This window comes from Microcebus murinus, chromosome 6, assembly GCF_040939455.1.
Source record: "Microcebus murinus isolate Inina chromosome 6, M.murinus_Inina_mat1.0, whole genome shotgun sequence".
Lineage (NCBI taxonomy): Eukaryota > Metazoa > Chordata > Mammalia > Primates > Cheirogaleidae > Microcebus > Microcebus murinus.
The window spans coordinates 60,099,717-60,110,082 of record NC_134109.1 but is presented as its reverse complement, the minus strand read 5'-3'; the positions used below and the strand labels follow the sequence as shown (position 1 = coordinate 60,110,082).

At 41.2% G+C, this 10,366-nt stretch overlaps 1 pseudogene; it reads left to right on the top strand.

The window, feature by feature from the left end:
* The first annotated feature begins 581 nt into the window (after positions 1-581).
* On the top strand, positions 582-994 carry LOC105868041 (golgin subfamily A member 7 pseudogene; annotated as a pseudogene).
* The last annotated feature ends 9,372 nt before the right edge of the window (positions 995-10,366 follow it).

The window sequence follows — 10,366 nt, the reverse complement described above, 5'->3', positions numbered from 1 at the left end:
TAATAATAATAATAAATGAAATAAAATAAATAGTCAAAACCTGGAATCATCCTAAATGCCCACCTACATTAGAATGCATACATAAATGGCAGGAGCAATGAAAAACAAGAGACTACCACAACACACGATGTGGAGGAATCTCATGAACATAATGATGAGCACAGGAGCCAGACAGAAAAGAGCACATGTGGATGATTCCGCTTACACAAAGCTCCAAACCAGGCAAACTGGTCAATAGGTTTAGAAGTAAGGCTGGTGGGTACTCTGTGGGGGCAGAAGTGGTATGAAGAGGGTATGATCAGGGCTTCTGGGCTGCCGGCAATGTTCTGTTTCTTGACCTGAGAGCTGGCTATACAGGCGTCTGCTTTGTGAAAAGTTTTTCAACTATAAACTTGATTTTTTTTTGTGCATTTATCTATATGTTATATTTCAAGGTAAAAAATTTACTTTAAAAAATACCAGCTTGAATGGGGCTCCCACTGTCCAAATATGGTACAATTTGAGCATCAAAAAGGATAATGGGGATGGTGCAACAGCAGCTGGAGGGCCGCGGAGGCGGTGCGGCCTGTCCCGTCATCGCCATGAGGCCACACCAGGTGACCGGGAAGGTGTTCATTCAGCGAGACTACAGCAGTGGCACCCGCTGCCAGTTCCAGACCAAGTTCCCCGCGGAGCTGGAGGACCGGATTGATAGGCAGCAGTTTGAAGAAACAGTTCGAACTCTAAATAACCTGTATGCAGAAGCTGAGAAGCTTGGGGGCCAATCCTACCTATAAGGCTGTTTGGCTTGTTTAACAGCATATACCATTTTCCTACGCATGGAAACTCATTATGAGAAGGTTCTGAAGAAAGTCTCCAAATACATTCAAGACAAGAGCAGAATGAGAAGACATATGCTCCTCAAGGCCTCCTCCTGACAGATCCTATTGAGAGATGACTTCAAGTTATTGAAATTACCATTTATGAAGACAGAGGCATAAGCAGTGGAAGATAAACCATAAAATTAAAGATCCCACCTCCAGCTGGGATCCTCATCTGTCCACTGGCCAATCACAGAGCGTCCCTACCTCCTCTCCAGAGCATCATTCCTTTGTATCTGCTGCCAGAGCCACGGTGCCATTTACTCCAAGGACTAACTTTCTAAAATTCCACACCTGGAGTGACCTACAGTCACTCAGCATCCACTTTGTGTCTCCAAATTGTGAAGGACTCTGTAACACGAAACACAATGAAGCATTTTACTTTTTTAATTCAAAGCCATTTAATAAAATATGCAGTTGGTCAGCTCAGCCCAATGCAAAGTTTATTTCTTATCTGCCACCAGTATGCACCATTGGTTCTCTCCATTCTTTGGGCCAGCTTCTCAGGTGGCTTTGGGCCTGTCATGTCATAGCTTAGCCAGTATTCAGTCTTATTCCCCAAAATTAATAAAATGTTTTTCTCCAGGATTTTGGTGAGGGGTTGGCTATGTCTGTGGTTTTGCTAATGCATCTCCCAGATTTCAAAGAACTACCAGTTTTGCCATAACTCAGATCTTAAGATCTATTTCTGCTATTGAGTTTCTCAAACTGAAGCTCATTTAAAAAAAAATGTATAATGTTATTTGTTTTATTATAGCAATTATTTCTAATTAAAGCAGTATTTAATGCAATTTCCAATTATTTTCTTTGGAGAATTTTTATGTTATTACTGCATTACCTTGAATGTTGGGAAGATGTGGTATGTGTTGCTTGTTCATTACAAAAATAAGTAAGCACAATAAAGTGGATGCTAAACCATCAAACACATAAATGTCCCTGCTGTGTCCCTGAATGTGTATTAAGCAAGTACAATAAATATTTTAATTATAGTTTTGTTATAAATATAACTTATGAGAAAAAAATTTGATAGGAATAATACTGTATATTACTAATTTTTAACTATCCCTCCTGGCAAACCTTATAACTCACAGAATTTCTTCATATACAGTATTCAGCACACAGAAATCTTACAAATGGGTTAAGTACAGTAAGTTATTTCTAAGTAAAACTCTCCAGTCTGAGTCAATATTTCTAGCTCTCCTTCTGGCTGTTCATTCTTAGTATCAGGGCTTCTTACACCTTTTACTCATCTTTGGGGTTTGAGAGCACTGTATTCTGGAAAAAGTTAAGAAATACATTGGGAAAGTGAAACAGTTAAAATTTTACTTTGAGATATTGTAAATGCTAATGTTGGATTTACTCTTTCAGATTTAATTTCCTTTATGGGTCTATTAGTTACTCGAAAAATCCCATAGGTTTGTGTAATATTGTATAATTGTGTAAAAACTCTTTTGTTACTTTACAGCCTGTAATAATGTGTTTGTCTGCCTTTTGAACCCATTGCAATAACTTTGCTGAAATATTAACACATTAGTAAAACTTTTCTTAAACAAAAAAAAAAGGATAATGGGCCAGCCATGGTGACTCATGCTTCTTAATCCCAGCACTTTGTGCAGAAGGATGGCTTGAGACCAGGAATTGGAAACCAGCCTGAGCAACACAGCGAGACCCTGTCACCACAAAAAAATATATATATTAGCCAGGAATGATAACATATGTCTATAGTCCCAGTACTTCAGAGTCTGAAGCAAGAAGATCACTTGAGCACAGAAATTCAAGGCTGCAGTGAGCTATGACTCACTGCCCTCTAGCCTGGCGACAGAGGGAGACCTTGTTTCTCCAAAAAGAAACAATGGAGGAAGGGGGGGGCAGTGACAATAATGATGGTAGCTGGTTATAACTGAAAATACATGAGTCTCAGGGCAGGGCTTGGGAAGGATAAATAAGACAAGCTCTTCTTTACAAAAGAAAGTCACATATAAATGTAGAAGAAATGACAAAACTCAAAGATCACCATTCTGCAACCCCCGATATAATAATTGATTCATATAACAATCACCAGTGAATGCTAAAAATATTAGATGAAGTCTTGTTAGCTTCAGGATATTCATAGAGTACTAAAGTATCATCCCAGGAACTACTTACTTTTACAGAGAAGAGCAATTGTACCTTTGCAATGGAGAGGTCCAGTGGTGACAACCTTAATCTACTGATTAAAGTTTACATCACAAAAGTGGAACAATGTGGCAGTACGTGCCTCTGATACCATACATATTAAACAAGCAATCTCACCCTTAAGGCACTGGGGAGTCTTGACTACATTAGAATCACCTGAGAAGTTTTTCAAACTCCCAGTGTCAAAGATAGCAGAATCTATATAGGGACCCAAGCATCAGTTTTTAAAGCTTCCCAGGTGAATGCAATGTACAATTAAGCTATTCTGGATAAAAACATATACCTGAATCTAACTTCTGTTAATAGTCTAAAGAATATATAGAAAACAGAGCAGTGGTTCTTAATGCTGGCTTCATATTAGAACCACTCGGAAAATCTTAAAACCAGGGTCACCTGGGCTTCATCCCGGAGATTCTGGTTTAATTGGATTAGTACAGAACTCAGTCATTTGTATTTTCTATTCTAGGTTTTAAGTTTTATTTCAATAACCTCTAGTGAGAAGAAAGTGAACCAATTACCCCTTCTTTGTAAGGCCAACTAATCAAGACAGGTAATTCCAACATGCAGACATGCTTAAGAACCACAGGGAAAGAGGAACAAGTTGCCATCATGAGAAAACAGTCAAATCTAGAATGTGGGACATGCTATAAGACCACCAGCCTGGGTTCTTCAAAAGATCAATGTCATGGAGGAAAAGAAAAGAGAGAAATTATTCTGTTAAAATAAATTTTTAAAATGTGATGTGTTCATTAATTTGATAAAAACAGCTATAAAGACATTTTAGAAGAATGATTACAGAAATTTAAACATTAAGTTGATTTTATTTTATTTTTTTATTTATTTTTTTTTTTTTTTTTGAGCCAGAGTCTCACTTTGTTGCCCAGGCTAGAGTGCCGTGGCGTCAGCCTAGCTCACAGCAACCTCAAATTCCTGGGCTCAAGCAATCCTTCTACTTCAGCCTCCCAAGTAGCTGGGACTACAGGCATGCGCCACCATGCCCGGCTAATTTTTTCTATATATATTTTCAGTTGTCTAGATAATTTCTTTCTATTTATAGTAGAGACAGGGTCTCGCTCTCGCTCAGGCGCGGTTTCGAACTCCTGACCTCGAGCAATCCTCCCGCCTCGGCCTCCCAGAGTGCTAGGATTACAGGTGTGAGCCACCATGCCCGGCCTAAGTTGATTTTAGATGGTTAATTTTTTTAGTAGGGATAATGACAAAATATCTGTGTTTCTATAGACAAAATATCTGCGTTCCAACGCGATACATGCTGAATATTGAGAAGTGATGTGCCATAATGTATATAACTTACTTTCACATGGCTCAACTATAACAAAAAAAGGTATATAGAGAGAAAAAAAGCAAATACAGCAAAATGTTAACTCTTTTTCTTTTTTTTTTTTTTTTTTTCCTGAGACAGAGTCTCACTGTGTTGCCTGAGCTAGAGTGCCGTGGTGTCAGCCTAGCTCACAGCAACCTCAAACTCCTGGGCTCAAGCAATCCTGCTGCCTCAGCCTCCTGAGTAGCTGAGACTACAGGCATGTGCCACCATGCCCGGCTAATTTTTGTTTTCCATTTTTAGTTGTTTGGCTAATTTATTTCTATTTATAATAGAGACAGGTTCTCACTCTTGCTTAGGCTGGTCTCGAACTCCTGAGCTCAAGTAATCCTCCCACCTCGGCCTCCCAGAGTGCTAGGATTACAGGCATGAGCCACTGTGCCTGACCTATTAACTCTTGTTAAAGCTGGGCAGAAGGCATCTGGGAGTTCATTATACTAATGTTTCAACTTTTCTTTGTTTGAAATATTTCATAATAAAAAATTGAGGAAATGAGAAAATTTTTAAATAGAGATAAAAGCCTACTCAACAAGGCCATGTAATTTCCATCTGTTTTACTTCTCTGAAGGAAAACCTACTCACACCTCAACCTCAACTCAACCGACCTTGCACCACACCCAATGATCAAAGGCTGCATGTCTCAACCTTTGCCCACTAGATTTTAATAGGAGTTACCTGAAAAGAATCTCTCATTGAAATTAGTGGAAAATGCTGGGTTATGCAGGGTTTACCTATAATCAGGCATGGTGAATATCACCTCTTGTGCCTTCCCTGTCCTATCCAAGAGGATTGACAGTGATGGTATTCAAAGACAACTTTTCCTACCTCATTTGGGGTTGAGAATTGGGCTCCTCAAGTCTCTTCCAGAAGCACTTCAAAGCAAGAAGCCGGCAAATATTCTCATGACACAATACAAACCATATAGAAATAAAAACTAATCTACCTCCACGCCCTGTCTAGTCCCTTGTGGGATAGAAATGCCTAAGCCATGCTGGCCAGGCTCTCCTGGTAAATATTTAGCAAAGGAAAGAAAAGTTTTGAAACATGATAAATGGCAAAAGGCTCTCTCAGTCTTTTCCCCCAGAGTCATCAGGGGCTCTGTCCCCCCTGATGAGAGTACAAACCAGAGAAGACACCACCAGCCCGCAAGGGTTCAGTCTACTAGAGTGGACAGACACCATGCTTCCAGCTAGGCCGACTGAAATCACCACCACAGTAGGGCCATTTCCCAAGTGTTGCCGGTCTACAGAAGAGGGAAGTGTTGATCTATCTGTGGGTGTTGGGGAAAGATATGCAAAGCAGTTCCTGGGCTGTTGACAGATGGAAATGTCCAGGAAATAAAGGGAAGGGCATCCTAGGCGGGCAGAACCACATCAGTAAATGCACACAGCTCCTGAAAGTGCCCAATGTGTTTGGGAAGTGGCGCCTGATTTGGGGCAAGATAGGACCAAGATGACTCCACTTCTTTGCAGGGCAAATTTTACTTAAGTGATTTGCCTATTTCCTGTCCTCTTTTCCTCCTCCTCCTCCTTCTTCTCCTCTCTCTCTCTCTCTTCATCAGGCATTCAAAATAGAGCTTACACAGGAACTCAGGGGAGGGAGCACATTCCATAGTGGAATTCTAAACAGGGCTTTCCTAGGCTCAGAAATTATCAGTGACAGGATAATGATTACTTGATAAGCAGACTGTAGGCGTCAGAGCAGGAAATTTCTGGTCACCACAGTGCTTGTGCTGAGGAGAGCTCTCCCTGAAACTAGGTATCTGAGTTCTAAAAGTAGGACAATGCAGCCACAACATCTCAAGAGCAGATGCGTTTATTCAGTTAATTTTAAATTACATTGTCTTTACCAGTACCAGTCACAAAATAAAAACGGCTAAAGTTAATTGTGTCAAACACTTTTAGATATCATTTCTTTAAAAACGCCCAAGGACTGCATAAAATAGGTATCGTTATTATTGCCATTTTACAGATCAGAGAACTGAGGCTCAGAGTTCAGTAACTTTCATAAAGTCACACAACTATTAAGTGAAGGAGCTGGGATATGAATTTCATCAGCCCAACTCCAAAGCCTACAGTCGATCGATTATATATTGTAAGACACATTTAAATAACGGTTCTACTATGTTCTATTGCTAGGAACAAAAAAGCTTTTATTTAGTCTTCTCTGTACTTCAGACTTGCCAAATTCTTGCTAATCTTCTATATTCCCCAGAGCACACGACACAGAGCTGGCACCATTGCTCACATCCGTGTCAATACGTAAGAAACATGTAAGGAAACATTATACTAGACCCCTATACTAGTGAGAGAAAACAGAGAAAGAGCAAGAGACTTGATTGAATGGATTGGTTGGTATGTCTGTCTCTCCTTTCTTTCCTCTCTCGTGTCTCTGTCAGTCTGTCTCTTCTCTTGTCCTTCTTCTCCTCCTTCTCCTCCTCCTTCTTCTTTTTCTTCTCTCTCTGTCTCTCTCTCTCTCATGTCTATGTGTCTCTCCATATGTCTGTCTCTATCTTATTTCTCATTTTGCCCCTAAATCTCTCTGCTACTATCTCTGTCTCTCCCTCTCAGACATACACACACTCAATTAAATTTCAGAGCTGCACATTGCTTCTAGATCTGGAACAAATGAATAACCTAGAATCAATTTGATATAAAACATTCCTATAGGACACCTTAAGTCCCCAAGAACTCAAGTTACCGGCTAAAGGGAGCTGTAGCTTGCAAACTACATGACCTAGGGCAAGTTACACACCTGTGTGGATGGCAATTTCCTTGTCCATGAAATGAGTAATGTTGTAACTGCTACAAAGAGTGTTACCAGGATTAAATGCAATAATGTGTATAAAGTTCTTAACAAATGCTAAGCAAGTAGCAACAGTACTAGTAACTATCATTCCATAGTTATTCACAGAGTTTTATTTGTCTTTAGACACTCAGCATCTAAGCACAGAACATGGCACACAGTCGGAGCTCAGAGAAACAAGGTAGAAAGAGACAGACATATCAAGACACACAGACAAGACATAAGACAGACACAGAGAGAGATACCACAAAGGAGAGAGACTGAAGAAAGTCAGACGTGTGCACACATGAGGGAGCAAGCAAGAGATTAAGAGAAAGACACAGAGGGAGGAAGGGAGAGACAGGCAGACACAGACTAAGAGACAAGCCAGTCCACCCACTGACCAATCTGTTGCTCTTTCTCTCTAAATTTTCTTTCACTAATATGGATCCAGTATGTTGCCTTACGTGTTTCCCGTGAATCAACATGAATGATGAACAAGGTCACGTTCTCCACCCCACCACCAGACTGTCCATGGTACAGAGTGGAGCTTAGACATGGGGAAGAGGGTGCCCACATCCAGCACAGTGTCACAGAAGTAGTGAATGGCTGGCTAAGGAGAGAGGTGACCCAGGAGCAGTCTGTGCCGTGACTCCCTGCACCCCTCAAGGAGAATAGGGTGTTACCAGGTCCATCAAGTCCAGGATATGCAAACTCCATGACCTTGAACTCATTTGCAGAGGCCTCCTTAATCAAATCAGAAGGAACCCATGTTCCTTCCCTGGCAGAGCCACTGGACCACACCATAGGAACTTTCCTCCACCAATATGTGGAGGGCAAACTTGTATCCCCACATCAAAGGAAAAAGCAACTAGGTCCTCCAAAGGAAGACTCCTGGATCCTCTCTGTGCTTGTGTTAGCCCTTGGGATACTATTTTCTGTTGTTGCTGCAGTAAATTGTGAGCTTTTTAATACCTGTCATCAATATACTTGGACAAAATCAGGTGAGTATGGAGAAAGACATATTTGGAACAAGCAGATCTTCCGGGAACAGGTGTTGAGCAAATCATTGTGGAAACAATATTTACCTTTCACATGACTCCAGAGGAAGACTGAATCATGGGGAAAAAGTTGCAGAGCACCAGGGTTCTAATGTTTAAATGGAACCACCCCACCTCGAGCCAACTGCATTCCTTAGACTGCATGGAGAAAAAAGGGATGTTACCAACAGGATGTTAAGCTGATTTCAACCACGTGAATGTGATCTCTCTTCTCCAAGGAGCAGGCTGGGACAGTGCCCTTCTCTTCCCTGAGGACAGATCTTGTGCTGCTTGAGTTCCTCTCAGTCACCTTCCTGCTCCCTCCTATATTGCTTCCGCATGGCTGAAGCCAGATAATTTGGGCCATACGGTGTTGTCGCACCGCTGTTGCGAAGTTCTTCTGAGCTCTGTAGCTCCAGAAGTTACAGAAACCTGGGAACTCTCCTCTGCCCTTCCAAACCAAACCCACTTCATCTCGTCAGCAAAGGACAGTTGTGTGGACTGTCAAGCTGAGCTGGACTAGGAATCCTAAACTATCATACACCATGACAACGTCTGCCATTTGTGGGAGCCTATTGTTTTCATACTTTTGAATTTCATTTCAGAACCATTCATCAGAAATAAGAAGTTTCCAAGGAATAAAGAGTTGCTTGTCCTCCCCACTTTGTCTCAGATCCCCAGCAGATGGAGTCACTGAGGCCAGAAAACAGATCATTTACTTTCGTTTCTAAAGAAGTACAACTAACCCTGGAGACAGATGGTGGTCACGGTTGCACAACAATGTGATGTACTTACTGCCACGGAATTGTACACTTTAAAATGGTTAGGATGGTAAGTTTGATGTTATGTATGCTTTCCCACAATTTTTTAAAATTTAAGAAGAATAAATTGAATGCAACATTTAAAAATAGAAGTACAGCTACGTCCCACATAGCTTAATGATGGATGATTTAGGCCGGGCGCGGTGGCTCACGCCTATAATTCTAGCACTCTGGGAAGCCAAGGCGGGTGAATTGCTCGAGGTCAGGAGTTCAAAACCAGAGCAAGAGCAAGAAACCTGAGCAAGAGCAAGACCCCGTCTCTACTATAAATAGAAAGAAATTAATTGGCCAACTAATATATATATAGAAAAAATTAGCCGGGCATGGTGGCACATGCCTGTAGTCCCAGCTACTTGGGAGGCTGAGGCAAGAGGATTGCTTGAGCCCAGGAGTCTGAGGTTGCTGTGAGCTAGGCTGATGCCACAGCACTCACTAGCCTGGGCAATAAAGTAGGACTCTGTCTCAAAAAAAAAAAAAATGATGGATAAGTTATTATTATTAAATTATTTCTAGAGGGAATCTCACTGGAACAGAAAGGTTTCCAGCTTTTAGGATTGATAAAAATCAAAAGCAGGAAATATCAAAAAATGCCTTTAAGGCCGGGCGAGGTGGCTCACGCCTGTAATCCTAGCACTCTGGGAGGCCGAGGCAGGCGGATTGCTCAAGGTCAGGAGTTCAAAACCAGCCTGAGCAAGAAGGAGACCTCGTCTCTACTATAAATAAAAAAGAATTAATTGGCCAACTAATATACATAGAAAAAATTAGCCGGGCAAGGTGGTGCATGCCTGTAGTCCCAGCTACTTGGGAGGCTGAGGCAGGAGGATGGCTTGAGCCCAGGATTGTGAGCTTGTTGTGAGCTACGCTGATGCCATGGCACTCACTCTAGCCAGGGCAACAAAGTGAGACTCTGTCTCAAAAAAAAAAAAAAAAAAAATGTCTTTAAGTAAAAAATCAGTGCACTCTGAATATTGTGCATGAGTAAGATTTTCAAAAGAATGCCACTAAGCTTTTTCCAAAAACTGGTTCTTCCACAATTGCAGCTTGAAGAACATTCAGATCACAGGAGTGGCTTGTAAAGGCTTCCAGCTCTTTATTTAATAATACCTTAAACAGTCTATTCTCATGGTACCCCTCAGAAATGTGAACAGACACAGTTAACATAAGTGGAAAACAGTATTTGTTTTTGCAGATGGTAAAATTAAGGCATGACAAGCATAAAAGACTGAGCTGAGGTCATTCCAGAAAAAGAGAAGTTCAGATTCCATACCCAGAGTGTCTGGCCCGTAGGCCACCCTTTCCCAGCCTTCTGGCTCAAGATCATTTAAGAAACAAAGATCACCCACTATA